Source organism: Pipistrellus hanaki, assembly GCF_964339955.1.
Source record: "Pipistrellus hanaki genome assembly, chromosome: 4".
In the NCBI taxonomy this organism is placed as follows: domain Eukaryota; kingdom Metazoa; phylum Chordata; class Mammalia; order Chiroptera; family Vespertilionidae; genus Pipistrellus; species Pipistrellus hanaki.
Window position 1 is genome coordinate 66165486 of NC_140506.1, and position 24334 is coordinate 66189819.

The following is a 24334-nucleotide window of genomic DNA, read 5'->3' on the forward strand; positions in this document are numbered from 1 at the left end:
ATCTTTTCTCTACCACTTTACTTTCAAACATTCTAAGTATTTAAATATTATCTGTAATATTTATAAACAGCAATGTGTTGATATTGGATTTATTTATCTATTGGCTTTATTTATCTAATTTATGGTGAATTTTGATCACATCCTGGTCCACAAACACTATCAACTTTCAGAAAAGGGCACACACCTCCTTTTGTCATGCTGCTAGTACTGAGGGATACATCCATTCAATAAGTAGCTGAGTTTGGTTGGCTTATGCTACAACTTTGTATAAATTTAGTATATCATTGACTTCAAATGGATTGAGGGAGAAATAAGAACTTTTTACTTTAGCAGGGCTTGGGCTCTGAGCACTAGGTAGATTTTATATATCTATTATGTGTTACATCCTAAATGCCAGATCTTTCTCTGTTTTACAACATAGCTGACAGCTTTGCAGCTCACCAGGGAATTTATTTTTCCTCTCCGGTTCTTCCTGGCTTTCTGGCTTTGAAAGACTTCTCTCAACCCTGCTCCTCTGCCCTAAGCATTCAGAATCTGCTGCCTTCCCATCAATAAGGGCTTAGCGTGCCACTGAGGGATTTTATTTCTTCTGCCCTTCTCTCAACCTCACTGCTGGGCACTCTGTGAATGTCTGGGGACTCCCCTTGGTTTTCATGACCTACATCCTACCTTCAGCAGGCCATGGCCGTGAATTCCCAGAGCGATTAGCAACAATTTCTCTCCACTCCCCTTTTCTGCTAACAAGCTTCAACATACTACTCCCAAAGGTTAGGCCTTTAGGAGAGAATTATTGGGTAAATGCAGATTAGTTTTATGGCTGGGGATCTTTGGTATTGTGATCTATCCTGTCTGCCCATGAGGCAATAAAAGTTAATTAAAATTTTAGCAGGTTTATTTCTCTGTCTGTGGTATATTTTTTCTCTCCCCACTGATTCAGCAAACCTGAAGACATCCATAGATCTTTTTCTCCTAGGATGGGTCCATCACATTTAAATTTTAGTTCATTTAGGTATTTTTATACTTTCAGCTCTGATTTTTTAATAAAAAAAAAAACACTAAAATCTTGTCACTTATCCAGCTATTCTCATTGTTAGGATAGAAGCTTTCAACATCTTAATTGTCAATGTAGAGCCCCCATTGGACTTTTTCTTAGAAAATTTAGCTTAGCTAATTAATCATTTTTGGAAAAAACTGATACCTCAGAATAGCTAAATTTTACCATTCTTAACAATACCCTATCTTTATATTTAAATGCATGACAATTACTTAAACTAAATTAAAAAAGAGAAAATACTCAAAATCAGAAATGAAACAATGGACATTACAGCAAATGCTGCAGAAATAAAAAAGATCATAAAAGATTATGAATAATTATATGCCAATAAACTGGATAACTTAAAAGAAATGGATAGAGTCCTAAAATATATACAATATAACAAGACTAAATTAGGAAAAAATAAAAAGTCTTAATAGAACTATAACTAGAATGGAGAATAAATCAGTAATAAAAAAATCTCTCAACTAAGAAAACCTCAGGACCAGATGGTTTCCCTGGTTGAATTTTACCAAACTTTTAAAGAAAAATTAATATCAATCTTTCTAAACTCCTCCAAAACAATTAAAGAGGGAACATTTTCAAATTCATTTTATAAGGCCAGCATTACCCTGACACTAAAACCAGGCAAAGATACCACAAGAACTGAAAACTACAGGATAATATCCCTGATAAATATAAATGCAACAAAACAAACAGAAAAGGATAATAAAATGCTAGTAAACAAATCTAAAAGCACACTAAGAGGATCATATACCATGGCAAAGTGGGAATTATCCCAGGGATGTAAGAATGGCTCAGCATACAAAAGTCAATTAATATGCTGTACCACATTAATAATGAAGGATAAAAGCCATATGATCATTCAAAAGATATAGAAAAAGCATTTGACAAAATTAAATGCCTTTCATGATAAAAATCTCAAACTCAGAAGGGAAGGAATGTGCTTCAACATAATAAAGATCACATATGACCAGTCCACATTAGATCAGTGATGAAAAAGTGAAAGCTTTTCCTCTGAGATCAGGAATAAGATAAGAATGTCCACTGTCACAACTTCTATTCAACATAGTAGTGGAAGTCCTAGCCAAAGCCAAAGAGGCAAGAAAAAAATTGAAGACATCCAAATTGGAAAGGAAGAGTTAAAAATGTCCCTGTTTATATATGACATGATCTCCATTCAGAAAAGCCTAAAGACTATCAAAAAACCATTAGAGCATACAAATCAGTAAAGTTACATGCTAAAAAAAACTTTTTAAAAAAATCAACATATAAAAATCAGTTGTGTATAATAATAATGAACTATCTAAAAAAGGAAATTAGGAAGATAATTCCATTTATAATAGCATCAAAAAGAATGAAATATTGAGGAAGAAACTTAACTAAAGAGGTTAAAGATGTAGAATGAGAACTACTGGTATAATACCTTAAACAAAAACAACATCCTATATTTATGGATTAGAAGAATTAATATTATTAAAAATATATATATGCTTAAAGACATCTATCCATTCAATTCATTCATATCTTTTTTATAAAAATAGACAAAACAATTCTACAATTCACATAGGAATAAAAAAAAAAAAAAACCCACAACATGAATAGCTAAATCAATCCTGAGAAAGGAAAACAAAACTGGATACATCACAGTTGCTGATTTCAAACTAAATTACAAAGCTGGAAACATCACAGTTTCTGAGTTTAAATTATTTTACAATGCTATGGCAATCAAAAGAGTATGGTACTAGAATAAAACAGACACACAGTACAATAAAATAGAGTGGAGAGTCCAGAAATAAATATGATCTTTGAGAAGGGTGACCAAAATGCAAAATGCAAAATGCAAAATAAGGAAAGGATAGTTTCTTCAACAAAAGTGCTAGAAAAATTGGATGCAAAATAATAATTGGATCTGTATCTTACACCACACACAAAAACAATTCAAAATGAATTAAAGACTGAAACATATGACCCAAAACTGTAGAATTCCAAGTAGAAAACATAGGAGAAAAGCTTCATAATATTGGTCTTGCCAATGATTTCATAAATATGAAACCAAAAACACATGCAACAAAAGCAAAACTAGACAAGTGAGGCTACATCTAATTATAAAGCTCTGCCGAGCAAAAAAAAAAAAAAAACAATCAAAGGAGTAAAAAGGCAATTTAAAGAATGGGAGAATATATTTGCAAACTACATATCTCCAAAATATATAAGGAACTTCTACAACTCAAGCAAAAACTAATAACCTGACTTCACAATGATCTAGAGATTTGAATATACATTTCTCCAAAGATGACATGTGAATGGCCAATGGGTATATGAAAATTGCTCAATACCATACTCATGAAGGCAATGTAAATTAAAACCACAACATGAGACATCACCTCACACCTGTCAAGTTAGCTATTATCAAGGAAACAAATGATAAGCATTGGTGAGGATGTGAAGAAATTGAAACCCTTGCACACTTTTATAGGAATGGAAAATAAGTGCAGCCATAATGAAAAACAACGTGGAGTTTCCTCAAAATTAAAAAAGAAAATAGAACCATCTGATCCTGCAATCCTATTTCTGGGTATTTATCCAAAGAAATTGAAATAAGGATCTTGAAGAGATAATAGCACCATGTTAGTTGCAGCACTCTTTACTCTTTCTCAGATGAGAAAACAACCTAAATGTCCATCAACAGATGAATGGGTGAAGAAAATGCATTGCATGCATACAATGGAATACTACTCAGCATTTAAGAAGAAGAAAAATTATACAACAGCATGCAGAACATAAGGACCTTATGGTCAAGTAAATATGCCAGACATGGAAGAACAAATACTGCATGATTCTTCTTATGTGAGGTATCTAAAATAGTCTCATAGAAGCAGTTGCCAGGGCTAAGGGAAGGAAGAAATGGGCAATTATTAATCAATGGGCATAAAGTTTCAGTTAAATAAGACAAAATCTAGATATCTGAAGTGCAATATTGTACCAATAGTCAACACACTTAATTTTATTTTTTTAAATATATTTTATTGACTTTTTACAGAGAGGAAGAGAGAGGGATAGAGAGTTATAAACATCGATGAGAGAGAATCAGCTGCCTCTTGCACAGCCCCAACTGGGGATGTGCCCGCAACCAAGGTACATGCCCTTGACCGGAATCGAACCCTGGACCTTTCAGTCCTCAGGCCAACGCTCTATCCACTGAGCCAAACTGGTTTCAGCTGTACAGCACACTTTAAAAATTTTAAGATGGTGGGTCTCTTCTTACAATAAAATTAAATTTAAAGAAAGAAATGTTTCAATACATTAGCATTTTATTTGAATAACTGTAAAAAGTGAATATTTAATAATTAGACACATTATTATTCATTTTCATGTTGAAATATTTTCAAAGCTTTCACAATATAAAAAATGTTTGCGTTTTTTCCAAAAGATTATATACTGACCACCCATTAAATTCCAAATACATAGTAGGAGCTGACTATAAATAAATAAAATGTGTATTGCTTCTGCCTGAATGAAGTTTGTAATGTAGGATAGACAAAGTAACAAGCAAATATATAATCACAAATGTTGGTGATATAGGAAATAAATGAAAAGGATGCAGATCTCTCATATCAGATTCAAAGCCTCTCTGAGCAGCAAGAAGTCATTAGAAAAGGCACAGTCACATGAGTGGCAGGAGCAACAGTTCAGGTAGTGGAAACAGTATGCATGAAGCCCCAAATTGCAGCTAGAATTTAATACAGTTTCACACTAAAGGGATGATATTGCATGACCGAGGGAGTTGTGACATAAAAGCCAGAAGAGCCAGCCAGAGACCTGGGCGTTCACGGCTTTGAAGTCTTTATAAGATATTGAAAGCAAGGGGTTTAGATTTGTTTCTCAGTGCAAGTGTTTCTTATCTAAGAGTTTACATTGATTTTAAACATGGTTTGGTTTGTGTCTGTTTTGAGTGGGAGAGTTGGTGATGAGGAGATGAGGCAGGAAGCTACTGGTATTCCAGGTGAGAAAGAAAAGTGGTGGACTCACAGAGATCACAATCTGTTTGTAAACAGTGGCCAGACCTGAGATATGTTTTGAAAGGGAATGGCTTGGACTTTCTAATATTTGGATTAGGGCATGGAGAGAGAGACTTAGTAAGGGTTGATATCCAGATTGAGGAGAAAAATTGAGTGGGGTTTAGATGATCCTAATTTCTGAGGTGGAGATGAACAGGGGAAAATTATTGAAGGAAGGAAGCTATAAATCAGGTCCTTTGTTTTAGTTAAGCTAACCTTCACATCCAAAGGAGAATGCTAAGCAGCAAGTTGAACTTAAAGCTAATGGGAAGGTTTGGGCTGAGGCTAACTCGGGAAGTTGTCAGTACATACTTTTAAGTGAGAAAAAATATAATTGATAAAGTATGTATTCTGTGATCTCAATTATCCTGGAAAAATATGCAACTATCTTCCAAAATAAAGTTACTGGCAATTGTTTCTGGCTGGAGGGATAATGACTGGATTTATTATCTTCCTTATGGCCTTAAATATTTCTTGAACATATAAATATTATTAAAAATTTTCAAAAGGACAGTTTAGACTCTGAGGCTATTGAATACATTCCCTTCAGCTCTTTTTTCATGGTTTCTTTGCCTCTCTCTGCATATTTACTCTTCTCTCATGAGGAGCATTTATGTTTTAATTAAGAAAAAAATGTCATTTCAAATAGTGTAATAGTTTGTTGTCTTTGGTGTTTTGTGTGACAGAAAAGAATTCTGAATCCTTTGTACTTTTTAAAATCTGGATATAACTTCCTCTTCTTTTCAGATGTTCACAGAATTATTTTTAATCTATAAACATATGTGTAACAGTTCTTGGCACTTTTATTTCACATAGTTATTGTTAAATATTTTTAATATGTATGTTCAGGATTAAAAGATTTCTACCAATACAATTCTCTTTTTTCTTTAGTATTCCATGACACACACACACACACACACACACACACACACACACACACTTCTTGATCTTTCTTTGATCTCTTCCTTTTTTTTTTTTTTTTAATTTCATTGCCTTTTCCTTCTGTGTATTCTGAACCAGGTTTACCTTTGTACTTCATGAATTAAAATTTATCTCGTGCAAGCTATTTACTTTATCAATTACTTTTTTAAATTTGCAATCATTTTTTTTTACCCATGCAATCTTTACTGTTCACAAGCAATATCTTCCTTATAACCTATTTTTTTAAAAATGTATGCATCATTTTCTTGATTCCTTGTAGAAAAATGAATCAAATTTAAAGAAAACATTTAAAAATAATTATCTGTGTGTGTATTTTAAAAGGTCCATGATTATCTCCCCCTCCCCCCCCCTTACATTTGCTTATTTTGTAGGAACTCCCTCCTCAAGGGCTCTCTGATTGCTATGCCTTCCCCTAGCCTTTGCCACTCTGAGAGGAATCCCTATTACTCCAAGTTTCTATAACTTGTCTTATTTTTTTTTCCCAAAGGGAGATTTGTTTTCAGTTTCTTTGATTTGCCTAATATATACTCAACTCTAGGGAGATCTCTTACACTCCCTAGTTCAGGAGGCATGCTACTCTTTGAGAAGGGTTGATACTGACATCACTTCTTCATGACACTCCTATACCACTTTGTCTCTTCTCTAGCATAAATTCCAAGTTTCTGGCATGTGGCTGGCATCTGTATTAGTTTCCAATTACTGCTATAACAAATAATATTGGTTCTATTTCCCTGGAGTTTCTATAAGATTATCAGCTGAAAACTTTGCAGGTCAGAAGGGATTGACACAAAATATTCTAAGTCAGTGGTTGGCAAACTCATTAGTCAACAGAGTGGCAAACCACTCACGAGCTGCAGTTTGCCAACCACTGTTCTAGGTGATCAAACGCAAGGATCTATAACCAAGATTACCTGGCAAGGTTATCACTTAGAATTGAAGGAAAGGTAAAAGAGCTTGCCAGACCAAAAACAAATGAACAAACAAACAAAACATGCTAAAGGAGTTTATCATCACTACACAGGAATTATAAGAAATGTTTAAAGGTCTTCTTTAAGAAAAAGAAGAAAAAAAGATCAAACGTTTGAATAATAAAATGGCAATAAATACAAGTCTATTAACAATTATTTTAAATGCAAATGGATTTAAATGCTCCACTCAAAGAACATACGGGTACTGAATAGGTAACAAAGCAAGACCCTTACATATTCTGTCTATAAGACACTCACTTCAGATCAAAAGACACAAAGAGATTGCAAGTAAAGTGAGATAGATAAAGATATTTCATGAAAATGAAAAACAACAAAAAGATAGGGTAGCAATATTTATACCAGAAGAAACAGACTTATAACAAGAGACAAAGGAAGATCCAGGAGTTCCACTTTGGAGTATCTATCTGAAGAAACCCAAAACACTAAGTATGCATGTTCATTGCAGCATTATTTACAATAGCTAAGATATGGAAGCAACCTAAGTGTCCATCAATAGATGTATATATCCACTACTTCTTCTTTATCCATTCAATAGAATATGATTCAGCCATTAAAAAGGATGAAACCTTGTCATCTGCAACAGCATGGATGAGCCTAGAGGGTTTTGTGTTGCGTGAGTTAAGTCAGCTAGAGGAAGACAAATGCCGTATGATTTCACATTTATATATGGAATTTAAACAGAAAAATAAACAAGCAGGCTAGAAACAGACTCATAGAACATTTAATGATTGCTAGATGGGATGGGCTTGCAGGGCTGGGTGAAAAAAGGGAAAGGAATAAGTATAAATTGGTATTCACAGATTAGCCACAAGTAAAGTACAGCATAAGAAATATAGTCAATGATATTGTTATAACTATGTATGGTGTTATATAGGTACTAGATTTATCAGGGTGATCACTTAGTTATGTCTAATCACTGAGTTGTACACCTGAAACTAGTATTATATGTCAACTGTAATAAAAAAAAATTTAAAGTAAAAAAAGACATATGTGAGGAAAAAGATGAATATACCAAATGACTAAATAAATGGAGAATCCATGTTCATACATTGAAAGACACAATATTGTCAAAATATCAGTTCTTTCCAACTTGATCCATAGATTAAATTCAATCCCAATCAAAAGTCCAGCAAGTTATTTTGTGGACATCAACAAATTCTAAAGTTTATATTTAGAGGCAAAAGACCCAGCATAGTGAACACAGTATTGAAGGATAAGAACAAAGTCAGTGGGCTGACACTACTGAACTTCAAGAGGTAGCACAAAGCTACAGTAATCTGGACAGTGTGGTATTGGTAAATAGACGAGTAGATCAATGGAACAGAATAGAGAGCCCAGAAATAGGCCCACATAAATATGGTTAACTGATCTTTGACAAAGAACCAAAGGCAATACAATGAAACAAAAATAGACTCTTCAACAAATGATGATTTGGCCAACTGGGCATACATATGCAAAAAAATAAATCTACACACAGACCTTACACTTTACAAAAATTAACTCAAAATGGATCAGAGATAAGTGTAAAACAAGAAAGCTATTACATTACTAGAAGATATGGCAGGAGAAAAACTTGGTGACTTTGGGAAGGGTGATGACTTTTTAGATAAAAACCAAAGGCATGATTCATGAAAGAAATGGTTGAGAAACTGACCTTCATTAAAAACACACTTCTAAATATACCAAGAGAACAAGGAAGATAAGCCAAAGGGAAAAAATATTTTTAAATATCTGATAAAGGACTGCTATCCAAAATGCATAAAGAATTCCTAAAGTTCAACAATAAGGAAATAAACAACCCAATTTAACAAGCAGGCAAAAGACCTGAACAGACACCGAACAAAAGGATATATACAGATTGAAACTCAGAATATGAAAAGATGCTCAACATCATATGTTAAGAAGTTGTAAGTTAAAATAATGAGATACCTATTAGAATGGCCAAAATCCAAAACCCGGACAACACCCAATGCTGGCAAGGATGTGGAGCAATAGGAATTCTGATTCACTGTTGGTGGAAAGGCAAAATGGTGTAACCACTTTGGGAGACAGTCTGGCAGTTTTTTAGAAAAGTAAGCCTGCTTTTACCATATGATTCGCACTCTCTGGAATTTACCCAAATCAATTGAAAGTGTATGTCTACACAAAAACCTGCACACAGATATTTATAAAAGTGTTATTCATAACTGTCAAAACTTTGAAGCATCCAGGTGGTCCTTCAGTAGGTGATTAGACAAAATGCTTTTTTAAAAAAAAAATTAATCTATGAGAAGACATGGAGGAAGCATAAATGAAAGAACCCAACGTGCAAATGCTCAAGACATATGATTACTACTATATGAATTCTGGAAAAGGCAGAGTTATGAGTGTAAAAAAAAGTTCAGTGTTTCCAGGAGTTAGGATAGAGGGGAGGATGAATGGGCAGAGCACAGAGGATTAGTAAAACTATTCTTTATGGTGTTACAATGGTGGACACATTTGTCACACCCATAGAAAAACACCAAGAGTGAATCCCTGTCTAACTATGGACTGGGTGACAGTGATTTGTTATCTAGGCTCATCAATTGTAACAAATGCACCACCCTGAGGAGGGATGTTTATGATCAGGAAGGTTGTATGTGGAGAGAGGGGACAGAAGGCATCTTAAACTCCATGGGTCTAATTGCTGGACTTCTGATCTTTACCCTGGCTCCACCCCAAACAGCTCCTTTCCCATCTTTCCTACCTCACTTAATTGCAAATGAATTCATTCTGCAGTAACTCAGTTAAAAATCTCTGATCTATATTTTCCCCTTCTGTTCCATTTAACGTGTCAGCAAATTTTACCAGTCATACTTCAAATATGCCCAACTCTTCATCACCACCTTCACTGCTAGTCCCATCACCTCTCCTTTGGACTTCTGCAATAATGGCTTTACTTTATATATACATAATTGATTTTTTTACAGAGAGGAAGGGAGAGGGATAGAGAGCTAGAAACATTGATGAGAGAGAAACATCAACCAGCTGCATCCTGCACAGCCCCCACCCGGGATGTGCCCACAACCAATGTACATGCCCTTGACCGGAATCGAACCCGGGACCCCTCAGTCCGCAGACCGACGCTCTATGCACTGAGCCAAACCGGTTTCGGCAATGGCTTTACTTCTTGTTTCAAACTTCCCTCTTCCCCAAATTAAGTCTTCACAACAGTCAAATGATTCTGTTAACACACAAATCAAATTAGGTTACCTCCCTGCGCCAGCCGCTCCAGTCCCTTGCTCTTCATCAAATTCTGCAGGCTTTCTCTGCTCCCCAAGTCCTTCCAGGGTAAGTCAGTCCCCTTCTCAGTGAGGCCTTCCCTGGGATTGCGACCTAACACTTCAGCCCCTGCCTCCCTCACTTGGTGTGTCTTCTCTCTGCTTCCCTCTCCCCCGTAATGTGTGTCTTCATTTTCTGCATCTCCTATTGGACTGCAAGGGACTTTTTTGTCTGTTTTCTCCACTGCTGTAATTCCAGTGCCTAGAAGAGTGCCTGACATTCATACGACTTGTTAAATGAATGAATGGTCAGCTCATGTCTAAGGAAGAAGGGCAGAACAAGCCAAGCATGCTTAATTATTTTTCTTAAATTTGCCATCTCATTAGAACTGCCCTTCCCTGAGGCAGGTGAGCAAGGAGCAGAGGCAGGCCCTGTGTGTGCGGCTCCGAGAATACAGAAGGCAAGAGCAGGAACGGGCAAGGAGGGACCCTGTGACATTTTCTTTGTTTCCATATTTTGAATTTCAAACAAAGGTAGCATTGCAGTTATAATCCCGGAAAATATGACACACAGGTCTTCTAACTGCAGTCTGAGGGCCAGATCTGGCCTGCAACCTGTTTCCTGTATGCCCTGACCTAAAGAGTTGTGTTTGCACTAGGGGAGCATTCTCCTACCCAAACCCCTCATCTTCCCCCACGAAAGAGAGCCTAACATTTGCATTTAGTTTTATTGAGTTTTTCATCTGGGAGATGCCATTTATGCAACCCGTGTCACGCCCAGAAACAAACATTATATTCACCCCCTCTCAGTGGGCCAAACGGGACCTCCTCACACTTACAGCCAGGCCCCGCGTGAGATCAGCGGGGCAGAGGCGGGCCTGCGCCCTGTATTCCAGCTGGAGACGCCAGGGCTCTCTGTGAGGACACTCTGAAGAGTGCGCTGCAGTGCGTCCGGGAAATGGTGTTTGAGAGACAATAAAAAAGGAGCCCCCACGTAAAGTATATTAAAGGATCATAGGGATACATCTTGACTGCGTTTTCAGATCTTTTGATTCAAAGACACACATCTTCTTATCTCCCAAGGGGTGAGGCCAACCTAGCACAGAATGCAGACAGCTTCACAAATAAGGTTGCCAACTGCACGTCAGAGATAATTAGTAAGAACACGGTGAGGGGCTCCTTCGCTGCCCTCAGTACAGAGGGAAATGAAGCAGAGAGGAAACTCAGGGGGCGGGGCGTATGAGGAGCCACCAGCCTAGTTATGCAAGGCAACCTGCACCAAGGGGGCACTGAAGGGGTTAACTGCCCGCCAGGCTACCTTAGGAAGATCTATTACCCTGGCACTGCCTGGTGGGTTTGCTTGTCCACTGCTTTAGCATATTTCACTTACATCCTTTCCCACAGAGGAATAGGAGGCCAGAGGGTGTGAGTGGGTGTGAGCAAAGGGAAAGACAAATGGAATCATCGAAAACAGATTTTGGCTACACGTGTTAAGATTTGAACCAACCCAGTCCTGTTTTTATACAAACTGTGTTTGCAATGTGACATTTTCCAAATAGGAGTTGAGATGATTAATTGTAAAGGGCATGTGTACAATCAAATTAATACGAATACTCAAAGTTGTGAAAAGGAAAAGAAAGCAAAATGGCAACCTGAGGCTCAGGAACAGTCATTGTGATCAACTTGCACATTTTCGTCAGTTCGCTGTAGCATCCAGTCAACCCCTGTAAGTAATGAATGAATGGCCACACCACAGTCTGCTCATTCCTTTCTGTAGCCAACTGTCCAGGAAACTCATGGAACAGATTCCCTCCAGAAATGCCCTAGCTTTCTAATTACAGATGCTTCTCCGAATTTATCAATGTTTATTTTGCCAGCAACAATTTTTACTAGGAAGTGGAGTGAATGAAACCACACTTTATCACAGATTGCCAACTGATAAACAGAGAAGTGGAAGTGGTCATAGAGGGAAATTCTAACATAATTGTGGACTGTTTTCTTACTGCATTTTTACTATTGTTTTTAAACTTACTTTAACAGACATACTGTGGTTTTTTATTTGATCTACTTCCATCTTTCACTACAATTTAATTGGACTACTTTCTCACCTTACACATCCTATTCACCCACTCCACATGCTCCTACCTTCCCTCCTGCAGAAATGAAGGAAGGAAAGATTTCTTTGATGTCATTTCAGCTCCCTTGAGAGACCACACACTACCTCGTTATAAATTTTACACACACACACACACACACACACACACACACACACACACACACAATCTGTAGTACAACTGCAGACATAGCCAAGCATGTTATCAGCAATTCCAAGGGCTTTTGGCCTTATTTATGTTCTTTAAAGTCATCTTTGATTTAATTAATAAATGACACTGGCAGGGTAGAAGCCAATAATTCTGGTATTTAACGTTAATTATGTTCTTAAATTGCTAAAGCTCTTACCTAAGAATTATTTGTATGGTTCTTTTTTTCTTAACACTTTGCAGAGGTATGGAACCATGCTGGCTTGCCTGTCCTCAGACCCCCAGATTCATGTATGGTATAGAGTTTACACAAGTCTATTTCAACATAAAAATGCATCTTCAAAGGATTTATATGCATAACCCATGGACAATAATTCAGTGAAGAGCTGGGGATGGGTGGGAACGGGGGATAAGGGGTCAATAGAGGGGGGCAAGGGGACATCTATAACACCTTTGATAATAAAGATAAATTTTAAAAAATAAGTCTCAAAGCTCAGAATATTTGAGAATTAATTATAATGTTCTTACTATAGTTTGTCCTCATTCAGTGGCCCTAACCCAACAAATAAAACTTCCCCCATTCAACTGTACAAGCCCAGAAATTATGTTTAAGAACACCTTGACCCTCACTCCAAGTCAAATCCATCATAAAGTCCTCTTTACTGTACTTCCTAGGCAGCTCTGAAATTTATCTTTTTCTCTTGAATTCCACATCATCCTTGATTGTGATACCATAATTTCTAACATTTGTTCTTGTGCACACCAATCTTTTTTCTACAAAGTAGCCAGGATTATCATTACACCTGCAACTCTGATCAGAGGATTTAGCATCCACACTCCACGCATACACAATACTTAACATCCAGTTGTGGTTTCTCTTTTTTTTTCTTTTCTTTTTTTAAAATATATTTTATTGATTTTTTTTTTACAGAGAGAGATAGAGAGAAACATCGATGAGAGAGAATCATTGATCAGCAGCCTCTTGCACACCCCCTACTGGGGATATGCCTGCAACCAAGGTATATGCCCTTGACCGGAATCGAACCTGGGACCCTTCAGTCCGCAGGCCGATGCTCTATTCACTGAGCCAAACCGGTTTCAGTGAGTTGTGGTTTTTCTTTGCTTTTATAATCAAGGTCCAAATCCTCCACACATTATTCATGGCTCCCACATTGGTCAGCTCTTCCTACATCTTAATCCTCATTCCAATCCTCCATCTCTCACATGATCCAACCACACTTCTCTTTTCTCTTGAAAGACTTGAAGTCCTTCCAATATTCTGTTATCACTTCTGCCATAGGACCTTTGCATATGCTGTGGCTCTATCTGGAATGTCCCCTCCATTCCACGCCTTTCTGAATTAACTAGAATCTTACCCATCAGGTCTTAGTTAAGTGTTCCTTTCTTAGTGAAGCCTTCTCCAAGTTCTCAGGTTAAATTATATTACTTTCTTATACTCCTATATTTTTTTCTTTCACATCATTAATCTGAGTTTGTATCAATGATGTGATTTCTAAGTTACTACTTGTTTCTCCCATGAAAACTCCACGAGAGCAGGAGGTAGTGTGTGTGTTGGGGTGTAGATGGGTGGTAGTGGGGAATCACCACTTTAAAAGGTGTAGATTTAATTTGGGAAAAGTGTCCATTGTTAGAAATTTTTATTAAATGGATCCAACACCATCAATCTCATTTTGCTGGCCCCAGCCTTTACCTGGCATCGTAAAGAAGAGATCTAATCTGCCTTCTATAGGTCAATCCTTTAAATATTGGAAACATTGGCATTACATTACAAAAAAATTTCTTAACTAGATCAAATATGTCCAGAGCTTTTAATAGTTCCTTAAGTGACATGGTTTCCAAATGCCAATCTTTTTCAGCTGAACTTCAGTTTTCCAGCTTGCTCCTAAAATCATCATTCAGAACAGTTAATAATTCAGACAGGTTCTGATCTATTTAGACTTAAGGCTACTCCTTTCATAGTTCCAAACTATGAAGTCATCTTGTTTCTGAAGATGACTTAAGCTTTGGAGATACTATGTCACAAAACTGGATCAGGTAGAGTTTATAGGTAATAAAATTCTTGCTTTTATTTTTTATATGATTATAATTTGCTTTTACTTTTTCTAAATATAAGTGTACATAATATATATGTATTTTATTCTTATTTGTTCATCTAAGAACAAGCAGCTACTAGCAACTTTGAGTCATCTATTTACTTCATGAATATACTTCTAGTTTTCAATCATAGTTTTTATTATTATTTACAAAAGTTAGTCCAACTGAGAGAGAACTCCAAGGAGTCACACTTTGGGTCCATCAAGTTGACATTGGTGAATATTCTGTGAATATTTGCCAAAAAAAGCTCACTATAGAGGTAGTTACCTTTAATCCAATTCATCTGTTTGAATTGAAAAATGTTATAATGTTGACTTGAACCTTGGGGTCCAAAGAAATCAAGTTTCTTACTTAAGGGAATGCACTTATTATTAGAGCTGGGAACAGGACTTAGGTACCCTAATTCCATAATTTTATTATTTTTATTTGTTCCTCTTCTTCTAAAAGTATACACAATCGCATCAATTACATCTAGTTAATGTCAACACAATTTCCTTCATTAAACATAAAATTCGGGAGTCAAAATATGTTTCAACTTCTCTCTGTCACAGTCTTAGACTGCTTCCACATAAAAATCAGTCAGGTGATTCCTGACAAGCTATGGTGTATACCATCAATACTACAATTATCTGCTCTAATATCATTAATTTAAGTGGGATTAAAAGTGATCACTGAAGTGAGATTGCATTGACCCCTCAATATCGCCTTTCACAGTTTAATCATTGCATTGTTGAATCTCATTGAGTTGTCACTACAATTCTTGGCTATGGTGTTATTCACACCACATACATTAAAACAAAGTAATAGTTTACTATTTCCAATACCTTAATTGAAAGTTATTACCTTATTTTAGAGGAAATTTGAGGAGTGATTTAGAAAATATTTATTTTACTAACTCTTTCCAGCAGGAGCTTCTATAAATTATCACATTGAAAATGATAGATCAGGGGCCTGAAAAGAAAATCGAAGTCAGGAAACCTGAATTTCAATTTGGATTCTTCCACTACATGCGGGTGTGTGACACTGTAGACTGAACTTAAACTTTCTGAGTGTCAGCTTTCTCATGTGAAATTGTGCTTCCTCTAAAGCACCATTGAACAAATGAAGGACTCTGTAAAAGTGCTGTGAGAAAAACATACCATATGAATGTAAGGCATTTATATTAAGAAAAATGCTAAGCTGTAAACTTTAGGAATACGTAAGAAACTTCTGAATTTAAATAAGAAAATGATGGTAAATTATACCCACATCTCTCTATCTACCTATGCAAAAAAAAAAAAAAAAAAAAAAAAAAAAAAAAAAAAAAAAATTCAGACCAACATCACACAAACAAAGCTGTCCAGAACTTCCACTTAGAGTCTAAGTAGGGACTGGAGACTACCAGACTTCCCACCATGTTTAAATAGGGAAATGAACACCTGGAAGCAGCGGAGCAAGCTCCAGAGCTCACCCCGGAGAGGACAGGTGGCAAGACCTATATGGAAATTGCGGGGAGGAAAACAAAAGGGATCAGAGGCCTAATGACAAACGACAAACAACAGATAAAAATCTGCCCTCAGCAAGAAAAGAGACTCACCTTAATTGCCAGCTTTAGAACAGTTCTGAGACCTGGTGGCTCAGAGAACTGGCTGCTAAAATATCCATAGGAAGAGACTTGAGAATGTGCCAGAGCAAATAAATAAAACCTTAAATGGGGCACCAACAGTGAACTAGTTGGAAGGGAAGGAGCTCCATCTGGGATTGGGGGTGAAAGAAAAGAAGATAGTAAGTACGTCTTGGAAATTAAGGGGTCTACAGGGAAAAAAAATCACAAATCAGGACAAAGACCATATGATCTCACAAATATATAAAATCTAAAAAACTAACAAACAAAAAACCACATTCATAGATACAGAGAACAGATGGGTGACTGCTGGGGTGGGGGCAAAAATGGGTGAATGGATGAAGGGGCACAAAGCTATAGACTTCCAGTTATAAAATAAGTATTGGGGACATAATGAATAGCATGTTGATTACAGTTATTAATATTGTATTATATTTTCAAAGTTACTAGGAGTAAATCTGAAAAGTTCTCATCACAAGAAAATAATTTTCTGTAACAAAGATTAATGATAGATATTAACTAGCCTTATTGTATAAACTTAATTTTGTGATCATTTCAATGTATTCAATTATGTTGAATCATTATGTTGTACACCTGAAATATAATGTTATATGTTAATTAAACCACAATTATTTTTTAAATCATAAGATATAAATACCCTCTCCTCAAGTAGTATACCAATCACTATTAATGTTAAAGACTGCAGTGCAATATACAGAGAGAGGCCTTCTGCAAAATCAGAAGCCCTGCAGCCAAACATACCACTCTCCCCTGATTACATAGCCCATTATTGATAAGACAGAAAGTGATAAGTAATTTCAAAATTAGCATAAATTGGAATACAACATCCACACAAAGGTTTTATAAATAGAAAAACAGCATCAGAGATGTTAGCCGACAAAAACTTTCCACCAAAAACAAAGCAGGTAAAAACTATGACACATTACAACCTGAACAAAATTCTCTTGAACCAACCATGTTGATGTGAATAAAATATGTCAAATCAGAAATGCAAAGATGCAGAACTAAAATGATCACACATAGAAAAAATACAAAGACACAAGGTCAACTTGGTTGAAAGAAAACTAAATTATACAATCTCTAAGGGAGACTAGATTCAATTGAAAATATGACAGTGCATGGAAGAAAAGTAATATACTCAAGAGATAGAAAGTTAAATAGAGATAAAAAAGAACCTGAGAGATAGTAATAGATAGGAAACAAGATACAGCATATATAAATAACTAGAAAATTTAAAGAAAAGAAACGCAATGGCATAAAATAGAATAGAGCTATTATTTAAATTTAAATTTATAATGGAAGAAAATTTTCTAGAAATAAAAGAATGACACAGAAAGACTCTAGCAAATGTCTCAAAAATTTAACTAGTCTAATCTAAGATATATCCTAATAAAACTATTACATATTAAAGATAAAGAAAAAAATACCCTGGCCCTCCAGGGGAAAATGACTAAGTTACTTAAAAAAAAAAAAAAAAAAGTAAAATTGGCATCAGACTTTTAAAAAGTAACATATAAAGCAAAACAACTGGTGAGCAACAGTTTAAGGACACTCAAAGAGAAATTGTGAACCAACAATCTTATATCCAGCCAAGTTCTTCTTCAAATAATAAGGCTAGAAACAATGTTCACGTGCAAACACCTAGGGAATGCTGTCATGAGGAACATTTCCCAAGACTGTCAGACCTCAGAGGGAAGGTAGGGGAGGGGTGGAGGTAAGGGGGAGAGATCAACCAAAGGATTTGTGTGCATGCATATAAGCCTAACCAGTGGACATGAACAACAGGGGCTTGGGGGTATACGTTGGGAAGGGTTTGGGATGAGGAATTGGGGGATGAGGACAATTATGTGATACCATAATCAATAAAGAAATTAAAAATAATTAAATACTTAAAAAAAGAGAGAATCTATGAAAGGCCAAGCTTCATCCAACACAGGGAAACCTCAGCAGTGGGAGTTATCATGAACATGAAGTACCTTTAATTACAGATCTAAGGTTAAACATATGTAGGGGTAAAGAAGAAGGATAGTATTATTAATGTTATGTGTTCTGACCTAGTGGAAATAATTCAACAAAAAAATTGGGGGAGAAAGAGAGAGAGGAAAAGCTCATTGATTGTAACATAATAGGTGGAAGTTGAAGATATCACTTGAAGGTATATAGAGATATAAATGAAGGTAAAGAGGATAAGCAGTGCTATACACATTATTAACATAAATGTAACCACTAACAAAGAAATACACATCTTCTTAATAAACAAAAGCCCTCTAAAAAATGGGCAAATAATATAAAGCACAGAAAAAAAGAAACACAATAAATATATAAATATATGCAACATAAATGTAAAATAATGATCCAGCTGAGACGGAACATATCTGTGATATAAATATAAAACTGGTTTACCTCAACTATTTAAAAATATTCAGATCGTCTCACAAAACAAAACCCTATTATATGATAAATGCAAAAACATAGTAAAAAATAATTCAGAAAAGCTAAAAATAAATGGATAGGCAAATTATACAATGAGAATACAAACAATCAGAGAGCAAGGATGACAATCCTGAGAGCAAACAGGTAGAATTTCAACCAAAAAGCAGTACATATGACAAAGATCTATGTAACAATAAGAACCTCAATTCACACATATATTTGTAAAAAAAAAAAAGTACAAATATGAATATATACCAAACAGAAGCATATCAATAGGAACTTTAAATAAAATACTTATTATTTCTTTCCATTCATATCAAGTTTATAAAGGATCCCTCTCCCTCCCAAAACAGTCAGTGGTTCTCAACTTCTGTTGCACATTGAAATCACATGAGGACCTGTATAAACCATGATGCTGTGGCCTCACAACCAGAGATTCTGATTTAATTGGGTTTAACTGGGCCCTAAGAATGTTAAGTTCTTCAGATGTTTCTAATGTGCATAGAAGATTGAAGACCACTAAAAAGGATAACAAAGATCTTTTTAAAGTAGTAAAACCACGCATCTACAATGAGAAAAGAATATTCACAGTGGAAAGCATGGAGATAAAACCCTTAATAAATGTAACAAAGGTGCACAAAAGTAAGTTGAACAAATAAAACCACATTTCTTCATTTTAAATAGGATGCACAGCAATAATATATATTTAAATTGTCCCTAAGTTACTATATAAATTTAATGTAGTCCCAGTAAACATACTAAAAAGTTTTCTTAGATCTAGACCAGACAATTCTAACATGCATATAAAAACAAACATGCATAAGGAGGAAAGTCTTAAAAAAAACAATAACAGTTTAATATAAAACATATTATCAAAACTCTAAAACTGTGTGGTAATCATGTATAAATGGACAGACTGACCAGGAGAACAGAGTAGGAGATCCAAATATAGACCCCAAAACACATAGAAACTTAATGAGTGACAAAGAGGGCATATCAAATGGCGTGGGAGGGAAATGGACTGTACAACAAATGTTCCTGAGACAACTTGAAAATGATTGCTTTTGGACTCTTACCTTACACCGAATAGACAAGAGACCTAAATGTAAAAACTAAAGTACTGAAATAAAACGTGAGTGAATTAATTTACAGCCTGTCTGACTATACTGACTAGAACTCAAAATCCAGTTGCAATTTTAAAAAGAATGAACAAGTTCAATTACTTTTTTTTTTTTTTAAAAAAAAGGTTTGCATTGCAAAGTGATGCCAAAATAAATGAAAATTTGGAAGAAAACAAATGTGTTATGTTTAACAAATAAAAAGCCAATTTTTCTATTATACAGCAAATTCAAAATGAGTTCAGAAAAATGAGCTAATAATAGGAAGAAAATGGGCAAAATACATGAATGGTTCACAGAAAAAGTTAGAACTAATGTTTCTTAAAATTATGAAAAGACATTCAAGTGCCTACCACAACTGCAACTAAATGGAGATACTAGTATATCAACAAAATTTAGTCCTCCTATATCTCCCAGGTTTATAAATACCATTTTCCATGAAATGAAACCAGGAAACCTTATTAAAATGATGGATTACAGTTTTGGGACAGAAAAAGGATGGGATCGAGCCTAAACACTGTAGTCTAGAAAGAAAGGGCTGTAAAACTAGTGAGGGCAGAGGAGTCAGCCTGAATTGGCTACCAGTAGTCAAATTTAGGACAAGGCCTCAACAAATAATGAAAAAAATGTGTTATACAACACTGAATTTTTAAAAAGTTATCTATGAATTCATAAGGATTCTCAAGAGATAAAAAAGAGAAGTGCAAAGCTAATTTTTTGGAAGAATACTAGCTAATAAAGGAGGAAGGACTGACAGAATTAGTAAACACCACCATTTAAATTCTTAGTGTAAGAACGGAGTCAGGCAAGGATCAGTAAGGCACACTGAAATGATGGGATGCAATTTTAGAGGTGTATTAGTTTTCCATTACTGTTGCAACAAATGACCACCAACTTAGGGGCTTAAGACAAAACAAACTTGTTTACTTACGGTTCTGTTGGTTAGAAGTCGGACATGGGACTCTCTGGACTCAAATGAAGGCAACGGCAGAGCTGCATTCCTTTCTGGAGGCCCTGAGAGTAAATCTGTTTCCTTACCTTTTCCAGGTTCCGGAGGATGCTGCACGTTGGTCTCAGGCTCTTTCTGGATCTTCACAGCGAGCAGTGTTGTACTTCTCTGACCATCCTTCCCGAGTTACATCTCCCTCTGGCTTTTCTGACCTCCATTTCCTACTCTCAAGACGCTTGTGATTGCATTGGGCCCACCTGGGTAATGCAGGGTACTTTCTCTACATTCAGGCCAGCTGGTTAGCAAAGTTAATTCTATCTGCTACCTTTAGTCCCTTATTCCTTACCCACCCCGTAACCTAAGACAGTGGTCGGCAAACTCATTAGTCATCAGAGCCAAATATCAACAGTACAGCGATTGAAATTTCTTTTGAGAGCCAAATTTTTTTAACTTAAACTTCTTACACTTCTTCAAATTAGACTTGCCCAGGTCGTGGTATTTTTGGAAGAGCCACACTCAAGGGGCCAAAGAGCTGTACGTGGCTCGCGAGCCGCAGTTTGACAACCATGGCCTTAACCTAAGGTATTCACATCTGTGGGGGTGGAGGTCTGTCTACCACAGGAGAAAAGGAAATTTGCATGCTCTCCAAGTTCTATAGCTCTGATCACTCATTGATTATATATAAAGGAATGAAAGGCACCTTTACAAGAAAGAACCAGTAAGGGTCCAACAATGAGTCAAAAGACGATTATGAGAAATGAATATAGTTTCTCTGATGGGGTCACATGTACTGTTTGATGACTTGTCTGTAAACTATGTACCATAAGAGAAGAGACCCTTTCTTTCTCTTTTCTTTCTTTCTTCCTTCCTTCCTTCCTTTCTTTCTTTCTTTCTTTCTTTCTTTCTTTCTTTCTTTCTTTCTTTCTTTCTTTCTTTTTCTTCTTCTTTTTTTTAAGTCGAAGGATGTTTTTATTGATTTTTAGAGAGAGAGGAAGGGAAAGAGGGAGAGAAGCATTGGCTGGTTGCCTCCCATATGCACCCCGATCAGGGATTGAACTCTCAACCTCGGTATGTTTTCTGACCAGGAATCAAACCCACAATTTTTATTGATTTACAGGACAATGCTTCAACCAATTGAGCCCCTAGGCTCAACTATATTGCGGACATTTCACATATGGTAGCTAAAGGATATTTTTCTAAGTGACATTTCACACATTCTTTAGAATAAAATCCTTTCAAACCAACTCTTTATCCTTTTTTTTGAGGGCGTAACATTGATTTTAAAACAGCGTAAGTGAGAATAAGCAGGAGAGACAAAATATAGGAACTTGCACCCTTACAAATCCAGTATAAATGTTTGAAAAGCTAGCTATTCTCCACCATTCATGGCTGGGGTTTTTTCTTACAGTAGTTTCTTTATAACTCTAGTATTCTATCACCTGATGAGCTACACAGCTCCTTACTATTCCAGATGATACGCAACTGGATTTTGGAGAACTCTTTATTAAAATGCCCTTAAGTCATAAAAGCGGACTTTGAAGTAGAACAGTAGGCCGCTGCTTCAGTAAGTTGAAGATCAAAGATGCTGCTATCCCCACGGCCAATGAGAAAGAAACCTTGATTTTAGTGCCAAAGTGTTTGGGGAAGAAATGATTTCTTGCTGATAAAAGGAAGCTGGAAATGGAGCGAGGCAACTGTGGGCCTATCTCCTTTATTACATACACACACAGTTCATGTATTTCTCCAACAGACCTTCTGTGAATCAATCTTTTAAAATTTAAAACCCTTTCTTCAATTCGCCATGTTTTTATTTTTATTTTTTTTTTCCTCTCTCTTCTCCACAGCTGGCCCCTTTTCTTCCAAAGAGAACATGCTGACCTGCCCCCCTGCAGACAAGCCCTCTGAGACCAGTGTGTGCCAGTTCTTGTTCTTGCCGCTCTTGTTCTGACACAGCCCACCCCACCTGAGTCTATTTTTCCTCCTCATTATTTTCCCATTCATGCTTTGTGGAATCCAGCCAGGGTTTCAGAATAAAAATGTGCACAGCAGCCACCGCAAGAAGATGTGTGGTACAAACTTTGGAGACAGACTGTTGACTAGCCATTTGCTTTGTACATGAGAGGTTACTGGCTAGGGAGTAAAATTGAGCCAGTTCAACATCTCTTGATCATATAGTTCCTGGGGCTTTCCTGAATTCTGAAGCAAAATGGTCAGTTAATCTCACTCAGCACATAGTATGAAGGAAGGCAGGAGGCCAGACTGGCCACAACACAGTCTGGTACCAATGGACCAGCATCTCTGACCCAGTGAGCCTTCTGGGCAGGCCTGAGAGAGAAAATCTGCCTGGAGAAAAAGGCTCAATCTTGAGGTTTCTAGCAAAGGTTCGGTTTGTGTTTTACAATGTAGCCATAACACTACTTGATATTCAATTCACATTCAAGTATGGTTACCAAGCCATGAAAGGTAGAGTTTAGATCTGAGGATAACCCACTTTGTATTCCCTCTGAGAACTAATGGAAAGTGTAGCCTATGGAGCCATTTCTTTTGAAATTTTCAAGAATTCCCACAGTTCCTCAAAGATCACATGGAGATGCCTGAACAGCTCAGCAAAGCCCAAAGCCAGTATCATGTACTCCGTGCCAAACGGATGGATGGATATAAATGTGTATATCAGATCACAAGAGTCAGTGAGCCCAGGACTGACCACAGGTCCACCCTCAAACCTCCCTATAAAATTTTGCTATCCAGATGAGAGAGCAGTCTGAGAATTTAAGATTACCTCCTAGAATAGGAATTAAATTGACATGCAAGCACTCCCACTAATCAGATTTCAACATATAACATGAATCTCTACAATGAGTAGACTTTTCCCTTTTTATGTAATTTTTCTCGAATCCTTTAAATTAAAAAAAAAAAAAAAAGGTGGTGGGGGGGGATGGTGTAGAGACAATGAAGCCATATAGATACATCTGGTCATACAAATATTTCCAACCACACAATAACTATGCATAGGGGTATGTTTTTATATTATTGTTCCATACTTAAAAGCTCATTTCCTCCTAGCATTCTCTCCCACCTCTACCCCAAGTAAACAAATGTATTTGAGGACAAAGAATTCTAGCTAGGCTATCCTATATAATAAAGGGCAATGTGTAAATTGACCCTAATGGCGGAACGACTAGGAAGAAATGGTCGCTATGATGCACACTGACCACCAGGAGGCAGATGCTCAACACAGAAGCTGCCCCTGGAGGTCAGTGCATTCCCACAGGGGAAGCTCTGCTTAGCAACAAGCCAGGCTGAGAAGCCCCTCCCACCTCCTCTGCAGCACTAAGGATGTCTGATTGTGGCTTATGCCTGTTCCCCATGCTGTCAGTTGGACATCCTCCAAGGGCTCCTGGGCTTCCAGAGGGATGTCTGACTGCCAACTTAGGCTCAATCCTCTAGGGTAGGGGTGTCGAACTCAATCAGAGAAGGGGCCAAAATCTAAAATCCAGCCTAAATCGCGGGCCAAATGGTTTACTGAACAGTCATAAACTGACAATGTCA